Here is a 16,734-nt window from a genome sequence, read left to right as displayed (position 1 = left end):
AGAAAGACATAATATTATTTACTCTTAATTCTCTGAAGGGCTTCTATGTTCAAGAGATTATATATTTGTTCTGTTTACTCATAAACATCAGAAGTAGAAGCAATAGGTTGAAATTGCAAAGAATGAAATGAGGCTTACTATTAAGAAAAAAGCACATTCAGTTGCTGCAATTAAAAAAATCAAATGCTCTATCTCACAGGATAGTATTTCCTCCAAACAATAGTTATTATGCCCTTTGTCTGCCATGTTACAGAGGAGATCCTTGGTCAGTTATGAATTGGGATATATCATCCCAAAGGGTACCTTCAAAGTCTTTTGTAATCCAATTCTATCCTTACATGAAGGCATTTTGTTTTGTTTTTTTCTTGCTTCTGTAGATATGCAACTGATTGTTTTTCCTACATTAAACACTAAACTGAGAGTCTTTATCATTTTCTCTTAGTTTCCTTATCTATAAAATGAGGGCAAAATGGAGAAAGGGGCACATGATGTTTTGGGTAGATGCTCTTGAAGATTCTTTTCAGGTCTAGTATTTCATGAAGCATCTAATGCACTTTCTTAATCAATAGCACTTATCAATAATCTAAATGAAGGAAAAGTAGCAGGAATCTAAACCGTTGTAATCCCTGAAAAATCATCATATTTTATATCTCACTGTCTACCTAACTATGAGTAAAAAACTTATACAAAGCATGGTCCATATTTGTTACTTTAATGGCACTTCTTGACCTACAGAGTGAATAATCACATGCTTCATGTCAAGTGCAGTTTCTTATCAGATGCAACCTTTTAATAATTTTCAAGAGCCAAAGTTTACTGCAATATTCCTCAGCAGGATGCTTAATGCTAGTTTATTTTTATTTATTTACTTTTGTTTAATGCTTCTTGAATGAAGATGTTGAAAAAATGTATGTTGGTTACAGAACATGAAGGCTATATCAAAGAGCTAAACAATAAGCATCCCCTTGATGAAGGAATTTCATTAAAAAATAGCAGACATTTTGTACCTTCAGAAAGATATAATAGAAACCTTTTATTTAAACCTCTTGTGTATCTTTTCGATAGTGCAACTTCTTTCTAAAGGAAGTGACCTGCAGAGCAAAGATGAGTGATATTCCCCAAACCAAGAATACTGGAACTGTTTGAAGGTCATTCCATTTCCTCTTACATTTCGTGTATTATTATATAATGGAATGCATTCATGTACTTTTCCCTGACCTAACCTACCAAAAATCTACCATGTAGATTCGGTGTTTTGAGATGGTTCCCCTTCCCCCATCCCATGTTTCCCTGTTTCCCATTCTTTGTTGCTATTCTTTTAATTAAACACAAAGGAATTAAAAAAAAAAAAAAAAAACACATACACACAAAAGCCTGAAGTCTATTTTGCCTCCTAGAAATCCTGCAGGGTCTATAGAATGATATGCCATCTCTGTCCATGGATTCCGGCCCTGAGTTATTTGTAGGACTTCTTCCTGGGGAGGGGGGGTGGAGAATCTTGGGGGACAGAAGGTACCAGTGTGGTACGTGGGGGTAGGGTATAAGAGGCTTTTATATCCAGTTTCCTTCTGTGTGTTGACATATGTTCCCTACATTATGTAGTACCACATGTCAAAGTTCCCCAGTCATAATTCAGCCATCATTGCTACAGCCTTCTCTATTGGGGGAAAAAACTGAAAGAACTAGAGTGACAGGCAAATCTTTCACATGTATGGATTGTCACATAAATCAGCAAAGTTTGCATATGCCATTCCAGGCAGAGAACAAAAAGAATGATGTCCAAGTCACTCGTCATGCCTTTCTTCTCAAGTTGTCAGCGCAAAATCCCACTGGGAAATCTGTGAGCCCAAGAGTGCTTCAGCTCATGTCCACAGTAAGCATCATCTTCACTACTCTGATGTTTCATCCTCAATAAAGTCAGACAAGGAGATAAATTAATTTCTTCTGCTAAGAGTCATAACAGATGTATCTAGTAGAATATTGCTATAATAAAGTTGGCTATAATAGGCTCACCCTTACTTTTCACTAGCTTTGGGGCAGCAGGGGGAAAAATGTGTGTGGTCTTAGAAATGAAACCTGAAGTTCACAATCTATTTCTCCGTTCGTGCCATTCCAAATGTGTCCAGAATTCCACAAACCTATCCATTCAATCTTCTATCACCTTAACCAGGAATTGCTTAACAAAAGTATTTCCAATTCCTCTTTTTGACATTGGGTATTATAATATACATGAGTACATTAGAAATAGGGCTTATTGCCTAACTGTAGGTAGTTAATGATCCCGGGCCATCTGTGACTTCCTAGTGTCTGCTAAAAATGAATTGTAGGTTGGTTTCTAATTCTCCAGGAAAGCATGTGCCAGAAAATATGAAGAATGTTTGGTTATTAGAACAAAAGGAACAGCTTTGTTTTTCCTTTTGTTCTAATAACTAATGGTTTGACAAATCTGAAAGTTCTTTGGTTATCTCCTGGTGATTTTTAGATGAAAACTGTTCTATAAATAGAAAAAATAAAATAAGAAACCACGGCATTGTGGGAGGAAGAGTTTAAAGCTGGGGCATGAGGCCAGAGCAAGGAGAGAATAGAAGTTGTTAGTATGAAATTTTAAATGATATTTTAGCTGGTTGAAAAAATTCAGGTTGTAAGTTATCTTGCTTCTGTGTCAGCTATTGTTCCATTTTTCTTTCAGGTGTCAGATTAGAGGCAATAACTTTCCTGCCTTATTCTGAACATACAGCCTTCAGTGGCAGTGTCCTTTTCCCATCACTATGGTTGGCTCAGTACAAAAATGCTGCAACAACCTCCAAGCAGGCTACCCTGCATTGCCATCAGCCTCTGACATTGTGGCATCACAAACCCATAATTCGGTGTGGTTCTACATGAATTAATCCAGTCATGCTTAGGAGTTAATTGAATGTCTCTCTCCTTGTTCCAGACGTTCAGTAGCATTGCCCCAAGTCCTCTTTCATATCCTGGATTATGGGACAGCCAAAGAGGCCTAATTGAACTCTTTGTGAATGAAGGACTTTAAAAACTAAATGATGAATTGGATTTCATTGTGAATTGTGGACCTGATTTATTCCCTCTTCTGTGCAATTTTCAAGATAGTGTATAATTTATGAGAAATTCAATCCATGTTTGATTTGTATCCACTTAAATCATCAACCTATTATTTTTTAAGAGTTATCAAATGTTCAAGTGCCAACATTTGGCCCAGAATAAAACTACCCATATGCCAAGTGATTCAGGTTAAACTGAGAAGTCTCTTGTCTTGGGTTCCCAGATGGGACTCTATAACAAAGCAAGTTTCCCTTCCCCTCTCAGTTACTAGATGGATCCACTATGTCTCTTGTACTATTGAGATTTTCTCTTCTACTTTTAATATAATTATTCTGGCTCCAAATTCTACTGCCTTCGGTTTTTTTATTTTTTTATTTTTTGGTTTTTTTTTAGTTGTCCCATAATTTTAATGCCTTGGGAATATCCTTTGAAATAATCCCCACAGAGAAAAGAAAATGTAAATTCCCTTTACATGGGAGTCTTTGAAGAGAAGCTGGATGATCCCTTGAGGAGGATATTGTAGAGGGAATTTATGTTCAGTTTGGATGAGCTGACCTTTGAGGTCTTTTTCAAATCTAATATTCCTTAATTAACTTAATTCTAATTATAAGGCCATTTGGTACCATTGAATGTTGGAGCTGGAGAAGATCCCCAGAGATCGTTTACTTCTAACTCTTCTTTTTATAGATGAGGGAAAATGATTTGTCTGGAGCCACACTAGTGGAAAATGGGAAAGCCAGGACTTAAATACCAGATTTTAAGTGTTGTCTTCCACTGTGGCCTTTCTGCTATACTAGCATCAAGAAAATTTGTTAACTTATTACTAATTTTAAATTTTATCTTCTGATAATTATCCTTTATTATTGATTTTACATATATAATTAAAATGTGTTTTCCCTTAAACCTTTTGTGGAGACTTATTTCCACAGAACATCAGGGAAATTTTTTTTAACATCAGGATCTGTTAGAGGCTCTGTCAGAATTGAATAGCATCTGCTACACTTTGCTCATTCTTGTAGGTCTGTGCTAGTTCTGCAGGGAGCATATTCTTCTTTTAGTCAGTATGCAGCTTCTAGGTAGGGGTACTTTTCAGAACCAATACCTGCCATTCTTATTCTTGGATTCTAGTTTTCGTTCTGATTCAGGCAGTCTGCATGTGGGAACAGAGAGTCCCCTTTTGGGCCATGCTATACAGTAGAAAATTGACTTCTCTCCCAGATATCATATGAGTGATTATTACTACAGAGGAGAAAACTTAAGTTCCAGCTTTCTTTGAAGTGTACCATATGATGTAAAGCATTTTAGCCCCAATGTCCATCTCTCTGCCAAGCCTCACTCCCACATTTCCACCTGTCTGCTCTGTACCTCTCCACCTCACTGTCACGATAGTATTGTAAATTCAGCACATCCCAAACTGAACACATAATGCTCACTTCCCAAACCTGATTGATTTAAGAAACTAGGGATGTTTAGCCTGGGGAAAAGACTTAATGGAGATAGAAAAGCTGTCTTCAGACATTTAAATATTTGTCATGTGCAAGAACAAAAGATCTATATTACTTGGATTCCCAAAGGAGATATGAGAATAAGCAAGTCTTGTTTTTGTTGTTTAGTCATTTTCAGTCATGTCCAACACTTCATGACCCCATTTGAAGTTTTCTTGGCAAAGATACTGGAGTGGTTTGCCATTTCCTTTTCCAGCTCATTTTACAGGTAAGGAAACTGAGACAAATAGGGTTAAGTGAATAGCCCAGGGTCACACAGCTAAGAAATGTCTGAGATCAGATTTGAACCCTGCTCTTCCTGCCTCCAGATCTAATGCTCTATCTGCTGCCAACTTGCAGAAAGAGGGATTTAATCTCTATGTATAAACAAGCAAACAAATAAACAAAACTTATTAGCAACTAGAGTTATTTAAAAGTGAGACAATTTACCTAAGAAGCAAGTGGATTTCCCCTCATTCAAGTCTTCATCTGGAGGTTAAAAGTTTTTGGCCAGATACTGAATTATTTCACTTCTTGAGGTCTCTTTCAATATGTGAGATTCTGTGATTCCTCCTAATGTCTCCATGTCTATCAGTGGCATCAAGTCGCTGAAAAATGTGAGGTCTTTGAGGTAAGGATTTCAATTTTTTTTTTAATATCATCAGAGCTTCAAACATAATAGGTACCTTGCTAAATGTGGAAATGTGTTTAGAATGATTTTACAAATTTAACCTTTATTGGATTACTAGGGGATTCTAGGGGAAGGGAGAGGGGAGAAAACTTTGGGACACAAAGTTTGCAAGGGTGAATGTTGAAAATTATCATTTGTATGTATTTTGAATAATAAAAAGCTATTATTAAAAAAACATAATAGGTACTTGACAAATACCTATTCAGTTTTATTAAATTGAATCAAAGTCTCTCATAATTTGTGACTAACCATTTTCTAGTTTGTGTCTGATGTTCCCTTTGCTTAGACTAGTCATACAAAGTAATAACTCAGAATAATATCACACCATCTCTGATGGCCTTGTCATCTTCACACCAGGCCCACCCAGCTACCTATGAGGTTTCTATTTCTCTACTTTTTCTCCAGTCACCCTTACTCTTGAAAAAGGATCACTGAGACTAAAATACATCTTTGTGCCTTTGCTCATGCCCAGTTCTTGGAATGGCTCCCCTAGCCTCCAGCAGGATCGATATTTGTTTCCTTCAAGACTCAAGGTGGGAGAATATATAGGATGATAGAATAAGGAAGATCTGAATGTGAAATCCACCTTACATACTTACTAGTTATGTGATCCTGGGCAAGTTACTTAACTCTTCTGGGTCTACATTTCCTTATTTGTAAAAATGGGAAAATAATGCCGCTTAACTCACAGAGTTGTTGTAAGGATCAAATGAATCACTATATGTAATGGACTTTTCACGCCTTAAAATGCCATATAAATATTAGCTACTATTATAGCATTGTCAAGTGAGATACTACTTCCAGGGTGGCATCTGGCATCCTCTCCCTGAAGTGAAAGTTTTCCTTGCAATTTGTACTCTGCCTAAACCTGTACTTTGCCTCTATCCTGCTCTGCGTGTTACAATGCCTTTTGCATTTTTCTGCCTTCATTGTTATATGTTATATGTTCCTTGAAAGCATGGTCAATTTTTATATCTATGTTTATATGTTCAGAGCATAGCATAGTGTCTTGCATATATTGGATATTTAATTAAATGAAGAGTTAAAGTTCCATCCTACTCCAACTTACCCCTTTTTTAAAGGTCTGCTAACTCTTTTTGCCCAGTGACCAATAAGAGGGTCTCCTGAAGTGCCAATTGTACCAGGCTGAATTGGGCATGACTGAATACAATACACTTATTATCCCCAAAATACTCAGGTGCTAACTTATTTCACCTGGAATTAGGCATGGCATTTTTACCCATACTTTGTTCAAACTCTGTTATACAGATGTAAATAGAAAACAAAAATGATATAGAATAAACTCAGTATAATTTTAGTTGGGAGGATTCTTTAGCAGCTGGGGAGGGAGATGGTCCTAGAAAAACTCACCTCAGTTGACAGGTGACACTTAGATAAGGAACAGCAAGCAGGTCCATTTGCTTGGTCTGTAGAATGAATATGCAAAGGGTAGTTATGTATAATAAGACTTTAAATTCCACACTGAGAGAGTTTTATTTGATCTCAAAGTCACATGGAAACTGCCAAAGACTCTTGAATGGAGCAAAGGTGGGGAGACATTTGGCAAAGCTTTCACTTAAATTCCATATCTGAGCGGTCCTTGTCGTCCAAGTCTCTGTCATTTGTTCTCCAAAAATTATTTCTTTTTTATTTTTTTAAATAACTTTTTATTGACAGAACCCATGCCAGGGTAATTTTTTACAACATTATCCCTTGCACTCACTTCTGTTCCAGTTTTTCCCCTTCCCCCAGATGTCAAGCAGTTCTATACATGTTAAATATGTTAAAGTATATCCTAGATACAATATATGTTTGCAGAACTGAACAGTTCTCTTGTTGCACAGGGAGAATTGGATTCTCAAGGTATAAATAACCCGGGAAGAAAAACAAAAATGCAAACAGTTTACATTCATTTCCCAGTGTTCTTTCTTTGGGTGTAGCTGCTTCTGTTCATCCTTGATCAGTTGAAACTGAGTTAGATCTTCTCTTTGTCGAAGAGATCCACTTCCATCAGAATACATCCTCAAACAGTATCGTTGTTGAGGTATATAATGATCTCCTGGTTCTGCTCATTTAACTCAGCATCAGTTCATGTAAGTCTCACCAGTCCTCTCTGTATTCATCCTGTTGGTCATTTCTTACGGAACAATAATATTCCATAACATTCATATACCACAATTTACCCAGCCATTCTCCAATTGATGGGCATCCATTCATTTTCCAGTTTCTGGCCACTACAAACAGGGCTGCCACAATCATTTTGGCACATACAGGTCCCTTTCCCTTCTTTAGTATCTCTTTGGGGTATAAGCCCAGTAGAAACACTGCTGGATCAAAGGGTAGGCACAGTTTGATAACTTTTTGAACATAGTTCCAAATTGCTCTCCAGAGTGACTAGATGTGAAAAATCAACTCTTGCAGACCAACCCTTCCTTTTCCTTTCCCCACCAACTAAGTGGTTATTAAAGCAAGTCAGAAATGTGTCTCTGCTCTGTTGGTTAAGAGACTATTAGATGTCTAGAGAGTTGAAATGCTTATCACTGTGCTATTGTTTGTCTATGCCTGGTTTGTAATCTGTTTCCTGAACTCATTATCTACTTCCTCCTTCATCTTTGTATCAATATCATTATTGTTGCATTCTCTACTGATTACTCAAATATTCTCCATGCTTAATAACCCTTCTGGTTTCTGAATTACTTTACATTAGTGCATCTTAATATATACTACTACCCTATCACCCCTTTTAACTAGTCTTTTGCTTTTTGAATAGGGTTTGCCTTCCCAAGGCCATACATAGTCTTAACAAGGTCCAGTGTTACAAAGTCTCTGGGACACTGTGAGGTTGAATTAACCTCCTTGTGTTTCTGCTCCAAGTGTCATTAAGTCTAAGATCCCATTTCAACCAGGACTTTTCTTTTTTTTTTTTTTTTTTTTTTAGGGAGCAGATGCAGATTTAAAAAGAAGGGTCAAATCCAACCTTCTGATCTTAGACATTCTACAAAGCTGTGCCTTTTTTCTGCCACATCACATGATAAAGCCAGTGCCCAAACTATAATTGCTTTGTCTAATCCCTTATTAGTTGGTAATGTGGCTTCTGCCATGTCAGATTTTTTTATTTCATTCTAATAAAACGTTCACAGTATTTTTCTCCTGGTTTATTTCCATATAGGCTGCTTCAGAGACTTTTAAGTCAATTGTTACGGCATTAATTATGATTTCATGGTCAGACCTCGTTTGTCTGTAGCAGTGATATGATTTTGTCCCTTTTGCATCTTCAAGAAAGGAATCCTCAAACATCCTTGTGATGTCTCCTGCTGCTTTAGAGGATTTGATATAATGGAGGGATGATGAAGCAATCAAACAAATTCTATTGATTCATCTCTCTGAATATAATTCATGCATCACTGAACACCTTGGATGGAAAATTACCTTTGGAGTTTAAATTTTCCATTCCATAGTTGCGTTACAAAGGTAATTTTGTTTTGGTAGGCCACAGGGTTTTGCTATTAGAGACCATGAAATTTATATCCAGTTGCCAGCTTCATTGTATAAGTGAAAGGTTTAAATACTATGTTTTTAATGTCCCAGTCTATAAAAGTGAGATTCTTTTATGGTTTACTCAATACTATTAACTCTTACTTTTGTTGCTTTGCTGGGTCAGTGGTATGGATTGATGGCCTCATAAAAATAAATGTATAGGAAGAAGAAAAGGAACAACTATAGTCTCCTGGAAACTGGTCAGAATGGATCAGGTCTGTGGTTCACTTAGGAAATTTCCATTAGAAAGTTCTTTAAGATTAGGTCACACTACATAACTCCATGATTTGCTGGAGAGCAAGAGAGTTGGTACTACAGAGATTGAAAGGGCAGGAGTTTGATCCTGTAGAGATGGATTTTCCTGACTGATGATAGTTCTATAATAAAGTTCAAGTTCACTGGCTGTACTTCAGAATCAGCCATTTTCATGTCTGGTTGTCAAGCAGGTACTTCAGTTCTTGTGGTCTTAAAAGTTGTTGTGCATTTCCTAAGGTTTTTATTTTTGTAATACTTTAAATAGTTTTGACTTCTTTTCACTGCTATCTAAGCATCTCAAGGCACTTCATAAAGCCACATCTTATCACTTAACATTATTGGGTGAACAGAATAGAGGAAACAGTTTTCCAGTCTGAAGAATAGTACTCAAAAACCTTAGATGTATGTAATGAATACTCTTAAAAATGATTGTGGAAGCTAGTGACCAGATGGGCTTATTAGTAAATGAATAAAAGAAATGCTATTTAAAATTAACTAAAATTCTCTCTCTTTCAGCATCCCTTTCTCTCTCTGATTCCCCAGGAGTGTACTAGTGTTTTCTGACATGCTCACAAATAATAGCAGAGATAGCTGACTTTGAGTGTCTAAGGAAGTAAAATAGCCTGGCTACATAATGGCAGGACTCCCTCCCAATGTGTCCCCAGAATTAGCACAGACTTAGCTGGGAAGCTGGAGGAGTTGGTCCTATAGGATATAAAAGACAGGCATGTAGGGGAAAACCATTAAGAAAGGTTGGTAATGGGGATCTGACTTTAGAAAATGGGACAGACTCAAGTGCTGCATTTTAGGATTAAATTGAGGCAGCTAGGTGGTACAGTGGAGCAAGCACCAGCCTTGAAGTCTGGAGCACCTGACTTAACACTTAACACTGGTTTCAGACACTTAACACTTCCTGGCTGTGTGACCCTGGGCAAGTCACTTAACCCCAATTGCTTCAGGGGGGAAAAAAAAGATTGAGTTTAATCTACTGGAAAGGGGGAATAAACCAAGTTGGCATAGATGTCTAGCTCATATCAAACCATATGAAGATCTGGCTGAATTCAGTAAATGGGGATGTTTATTCTGAAGCAGAGAAGAGTTGAGGAAAAAGAATGACATCTATAGATATTTGAAGGACTACCCTAGGAAATGGACTAGACTTTTTCTTCTTGGCCCTCAAAAACTGGACTAAGAATAATCCATTCAGGCCCCTTGTGATGCTGAAATTCTATAAGAATTAGTAGTAATAAGGATAACTGCCCTTGAAATATGATTTCAGAAGTACTCCTTAACTCTTTCCCCTTCTTACCCTCCCACCTTTCTCATTCTCTTTCCATTCCCCTTCAAAAGCAAAATGTTACTGATATTAGGAATTCCTTTTAGGGATAAATCTATCTTTCCTTCCAAAATTGAAGATAAGGCCTAAAACATAGAATCCCTTATAAGAAATGACAAACATTTAAATTCACACTAAGACTTAAATATCGATATATAACATTTCCATACAGTACATTTTGATAGGACAAAAACAGTAAACACACATAGTAATAATAGAAAGCATCCTGACAGAGGACAAAAAGGAAATGGGTAGCAATGATGGTAGTGATGGTGATAGCAAAAGAGAGATGTCCTGAGTCAGCTTTGATTGATAGAGTAAGGAAATAGAATGGCAAATAGAAGCATCATCCTATAGTTTAAGCAGTACTGTCTCTAGTGACCAAGTGGTAGAATTGCAGCCTTTGGGAAATAAGGAAACGAATTGAAATATGTTTCAGAGTACTTTTTCTTCTAACACTCAGAAAAGAATATTCATAGTCAGCTGGAATCCACAAGCCTTGCCAAAACAGAAAGGACATTTTAAATGCTAAAGCTTTTTTTTTTAAATCCTCTTTCAATACAGTTCAAGAAAATGATCTCATTTTAAAGAGAATCTCCATGTCTAGAGGCACAGTCAAAAACGACATATATTTCTTTTTACATGGTAGCTCTTCTTTGCCAAGGATAATAAAGTGACAATGATTTTTTCCTCTTCAATAGCTTTCAAAAAGTTTAGAATAGTTTTAAAATAGTTTTGTTGGGCATTATTGCTGCAGATATTTTTTCTCATTAACTTGATTTCTGTTGAATTAAAATTTTGAGGTGGTTCAAGAAAACAAGGTTGAAATAGAGAATACTGAAAAACAAACTAAATTAGGTATTTATATATATGTGTGTGTATATATATATATATATGAAACATATGATTTTATATACACAAAAAACAACAAAATATAACATTCTACACCTGTTCCAATATAGAATATGTCATAATATATATTCTGTGTACATATATCATATGTATTTTATAGTACGTTTGTATATATGCACATGCATATGTTTTGAACCTATTATTTCTTTAATGGTAGGGGAGAGGGAGAATCTATAATTTAAAAATCTTTCTTAGGGAACTGAGGTACCCATGGTCCCACAGATATTTCAGAAGAAGGATATGATTTTAGGTCTTTTTGACAGCAAGACAAGTTGAGAAAGTATTGATCTGTTATGAATTTCTTCAACTTATATACATACATATGTGTATACACAGATATAGTACTTACTTACATACATATGTTTTAGATGGGGGGGATAGTGGAGCTGGTTAGAGAATGGGAGCACCAGAGTCACTCCTTTGATCTCAGAAGTCCTGAGAAGTCTTTATAAGAATAGAAATATATTTTCTTAGTTGTGTCTGAGGTTTCATCTTTGTGAATTATCTTTGTAGATAATCATGGCAAAGATTTCTCCCCACCAATTGAAATAGATAACTTCTTTGTCAAGTTTTGGAGAACTGCCAAATACACTAAGATGTTAAGTCAGTTAAATACAATCACAGAGTTGATAATATGTTAGAAGAAGGATTTGAAATCACGTCTTCTTGACTTACATCATCTCTCCAATCCTCAAGGCTATGCTGTTTTTCTTCTATATTGCACATTTATGTAATATTTCAAAGTTTGCGAAACTCTTTACATCCAATATTTCATTTGATCCTCACAACTTTATAAAGTAGGTGCTACACATATATTGTATCTACATATACTGCAACATATTTAACATTTATAGGACTGCTTGCCATCTAGGGGAGGGGGTGGAGGGAGGAAGGGGAAAAATTGGAACAGAAGCAAGTGCAAGGGATAATGTTGTTAAAAAAAAAAAATTACCCTGGCATGGATTCTGTCAATATAAAGTTATTATAAAATAAAATAAAATATTAAAAATAAATAAACAAATAAAGTAGGTGCTATTATTACTCCCATTTTACACATAAGGTAACTGAACTGAGGTTCAAAGAGTAGATATACATGTATATTTTCTATCATCATGTTCAAGATGACATAAGTATATTAGCTGGATGAAGAGACTTAGATAAGAAATTTATTCTTTGGACTGTTTACAAAGATAACTTTTCATACAAGATCCCCCTTTTCTTCAAACAAACATTCATTAGTAAAGGGTTTTTAATTTGCGGAAAGTAGTTTTTTCTGCAACCCAAATGGACCATTTTAAAATGTCTTGTTGCCAGAGAAGTGCCTCACATGCAATATTCATAAGTTAGGCCCTCAGCAGAAAGGAAAGAAGCCCAGAAATTCTTCTTAACCTTCATAGTCAATACCAGTCTCAGTGAGATCAGTATCTGATCATTTGAGTGCTTCAACAGTAGGAAATCACTTCATCTAAGATTCACAAATTATTCCTCATAAAGTAAGTAGAAGAAGAAGGTTGCTCAGAAATGCCAGGCTAGTGTCACTTTCCTAGAGGTTTTCTACTTCTGGGAAAAACATCTATTTTTAGTTATGATGACTGAAGTATCCTCACTATCCTTACTCACCAACTGATCCTGTCCACTGACTACTGCTTCTGTTTTTCATCTTCCAGATTTATGATCATTTTAAATTGCTGCCAAAGAAGCAGGTAATTCACAGAGAGTAATTCTAAGACAGTATATTCTACTGAATGAAACAGTTTTGGATGTTAGAGGTTTTTGCTTTGTTGTGGGTTTTGTTGTTGATGCCGTATCTTTTTGGAAAAGTGGCAGCTTGCCCTTAGGTTCTTGTTTTGTGAAAGGAATATATTAAATATAGTCACTCTCCAACATCACTGAACATAATGCATTTCACACTAGCTCACATTTTTTTTTTATTATAACTTTTTATTGACAGAACTCATGCCAGGGTAATTTTTTACATTATCCCTTGCACTCACTTCTGTTCAGACTTTCCCCTTGCCTCCCTCCACCCCCTCCCCTAAATGGCAGGCAGTCTCATACATGTTAAATATGTTATAGTATATCCTAGATATAATATATGTGTGCAGAACCTAACAGTTCTCTTGTTGCACAGGAAGAATTGGATTCAGAAGGTAAAAATAACCTGGGAAGAAAAACAAAAATGCAAGCAGTTTATATTCATTTCCCAGTGTTCTTTCTCTGGGTGTAGCTGCTTCTGTCCATCATTGATCATTTGGAACTGAATTAGATCTTCTCTTGGTCGAAGAAATCCACTTCTATCAGAATACATTCTCATACATCCTCATACAGTATTGTTGTTGAAGTATATAATGATCTCCTGGTTCTGCTCATTTCACTCAGCATCAGTTCATGTAAGTCTCTCCAAGCCTCTCTGTATTCATCCTGCTGGTCATTTCTTACAGAACAATAATATTCCATAACATTCATATACCACAATTAACCCAACCATTCTCCAATTGATGGGCATCCCTTTATTTCTAGTTCCTAGCCACTACAAACAGGGCTGCCACAAACATTTTTTCACATGTGGGTCCCTTTAACTTCTTTAGTATCTCTTTGAGATGTAAGCCCAGTAGAAACACTTCTGGGTCAAAGGCTATACACAGTGATAATTTTTTGAGCATAGTTCCAAATTGCTCTCCAGAATGGCTGGATGTGTTCCCATTTTGGAGGGTATGTTGTGACAATCAAATGACATAGTATTTGTTGAAAAAAAGAGCACTTAGCTTAGTGCCTGGAACCTACTAAGTACTATTTAAATGCAGCTTGTCCCCTTCCCTTGCTTTCCTCTTTTCCTTTTTGAAAAGGTGGATAGCTCCTCAAATCCTGTCTATTCTCTAATTTAATGGTTCTCAAAGTATGGTCCAGAAAATCCTGGGGCTCTCTGAAACCTTTTAAGAGAGTCTATAAAGTCAAATTTAGCCTTTATTTCCATTATGGTAAATATCTATAAATATAACCCCACATAAACAAAAACTTTTCTGACAAATCCTCAGTGATTTTGATACCAAAAAGCTATTGAGAACAAAAGTTTGAGAATCGCTGTTCTAATGGACCCCTTTGTACCTTGATGATTTTCTGAATTTTGTTGGTCTGTTCCTGCAGTGGAAGTTGTAATTGAAAGGTTAATCATTACAAGTAATAAAATATTGGCAAATAATAAATTGCCAACATATCCTTTAATAGAGTGAACTTATGGATATATAATATAGTTTGTCTTGGTAAAAAGTTGGCCCCATGTTGGATCAGTTGTCCTCTACATTCTATTGTGATCACAGATTGAACTTGTAGCTTTTGCTTTCCCCAGTGAGTAAGTGAATGGATCCTCTAACGGTTGCATCTATAACAAGATCTTCTTAACAAATGGAACTCATTCTTTGTGGTGCTCTCTCATATAACATTGCCTGACAGCACTCAGATGAATGTTTGTTTATCAGTCTCTCACCTTTGAGTTACAATATGCTTGCTGGCCCTTTTTTACATAATACTCCCACTTGTGAGACTCAGCCAATATTATCAGTGCCTGGGCTGATTTTCTCTTGATTGAATGTAAGTAACATCTTTGTTTCATTTCAAGTCAATTAAAAAAAAAAAAAAAAAACCCTGTTTCCCATTGCTTCCTATGTGCAGAGAATCAGGGAAAATACAAACTATGGATGATAGGGAACTCATTGATATTATTTTCTAAGAGTATAATGGACAGGATAAGTACATGAAGTGTGAAATTAATTCTATGAAGGGAAAATTTTATATTTTTCTATTTGATCTAAGTTTTTTTTTGAGCATTTCAGAAAAGTAATGAATTTTGATGAAATTTGGAATGCTAGTAAATTATATCTGGGTATATCTTAAATTCTATTTGTGATGCACTTGGCTTATCTTGATTCAATATGGTGATCAGTACTGTTTTTCAAATGGACATATTGTCTATAGTTTTTAATACCAATTTCAGTGAAACTTCTTATAGGATCAGTGGTCATAAAAACATATGATTGTATCAGATATGGTCTATAATTCACAGAATCAATAGATGGAATATAGCATAGTAGTAAAAGTCCTAGATTAAGATTCAGGAGATCTGGTTTTGAGTCCCAACTGCATTACTATCTGTATGACCTGGAGCAAGCCAGTTAATTATTCTCAGCCTCAATTTTTTTTTATTTGTTTCATCCTTTAAAATTGATTACTTACAGTTCTAAAAATCCAAGAATCTTTCAGTCTTATTTAACTGTTTTTAAAATGTTACTCTCCCCTTTCATCTATGTGCTTTTGGCTACAATTTCATCTGGAATAACTCCACTTGTAAATTTTGACACTTTGGTTTTTAAGAAGCCTGAAAATAGCCATTTAGGGGGTGTTACCTATTTATGGCAGGGAAGTAAAAAGAAGAAACTAGTTGCATTAATTTTACTGCTAGTATTCTAGGGAAGGAGGGAAAGGGAAGAGAGAGAAAAGGAGGGAGGGAAAGAGAAAAGATGAGAGAATGTTTAGTAAGAAAATATAACCTAGTAAATAATTTATGTGTCTTTGCAAGACAAATAGAAATTATCTTACTGCTAGGCTCTTCTGCATTATAGCCCTTTATTGGGAAAGTCTTAGGTTATATTTTCCTTTTTTTTCCCACTTGAAGCACAGATCGTTCCAGTTATCTGCTTCATCTAGGGGGTATGGAGACATGTAATTTTTTATTCTAATACTTTGTTATATGATTGTGGCCAGACTATCACCATCCATGCTTTCCTCCATATTTTTGCCTGTTTCAGTGATAGCTGTCCCTTAGGAAATGTAATAATTATTTCAGTCTAAATTCTAAGCATTTTGTCATTCCCAGGGAACCCTTTGTAGTAGGTAGGGTTTCCAAGGACCTGGTATCATGTCATTGTATCTTTTTAATCCTGGGTGATGACTTTGCTAAGTAAATGACGTTTAAACAGATTCTTCTCATCCTACTGGGAACAGGTCAAGATTTTGCCAAAGCCAAATTAGAGAGAATGATGTCCATTTTTAATGGGAGACAAACCTAATAGATGGTCTTGGAGGTTATAAAAAATGAATTCCTTCACCTCATAAACCTGTGGTGTTCTTCTTTTTCTATAATATAATGGTTCTCTCTGAGCAGATTTCTTGGGGAGGTTTTCTGGAGGCAGCCTTAGTTTCTATTCAGAGTAATAATCACCTCAAATACAGCCAGCTGATAAAATCCAAACGTTCATTTCTTATCTCTTTCCTTGAGCCTCGTTAGCTTTCTTAGAGTCCTATCTCTCTGCTTGGTTCCAAGAGCTCTTACAACTTGTCCTTTGCCTCTGCTTTCTTCAGCCTCCAGCCAGCACAAAGGTGGAAGATGGAATGAATCTGACTCCACTTCTGAGAGTGGGCTTGTGGGCTTCCTCCCAGAGTGCTCCCCTTTCAATCTTTTCAAC

The 16,734-nt window shown here is 36.0% G+C and overlaps 1 protein-coding gene and 1 long non-coding RNA gene across 4 annotated transcripts in view; one reads left to right on the top strand and one right to left on the bottom strand.

Moving 5' to 3' along the window:
* The window catches only part of EXOC4 (exocyst complex component 4), a 931,688-nt gene that overhangs the window by 607,547 nt on the left and 307,407 nt on the right, over window positions 1–16,734 (top strand). The gene's annotated exons all lie outside the window — the stretch shown is intronic.
* Window positions 1–16,734, bottom strand: part of LOC127564794 (uncharacterized) — a 229,524-nt gene that overhangs the window by 113,578 nt on the left and 99,212 nt on the right. The gene's annotated exons all lie outside the window — the stretch shown is intronic.

Source organism: Antechinus flavipes, chromosome 5 (assembly GCF_016432865.1).
Source record: "Antechinus flavipes isolate AdamAnt ecotype Samford, QLD, Australia chromosome 5, AdamAnt_v2, whole genome shotgun sequence".
NCBI lineage: Eukaryota > Metazoa > Chordata > Mammalia > Dasyuromorphia > Dasyuridae > Antechinus > Antechinus flavipes.
Note: the sequence above shows the minus strand (reverse complement) of the source record. Positions and strands in the feature narration are given on the sequence as shown.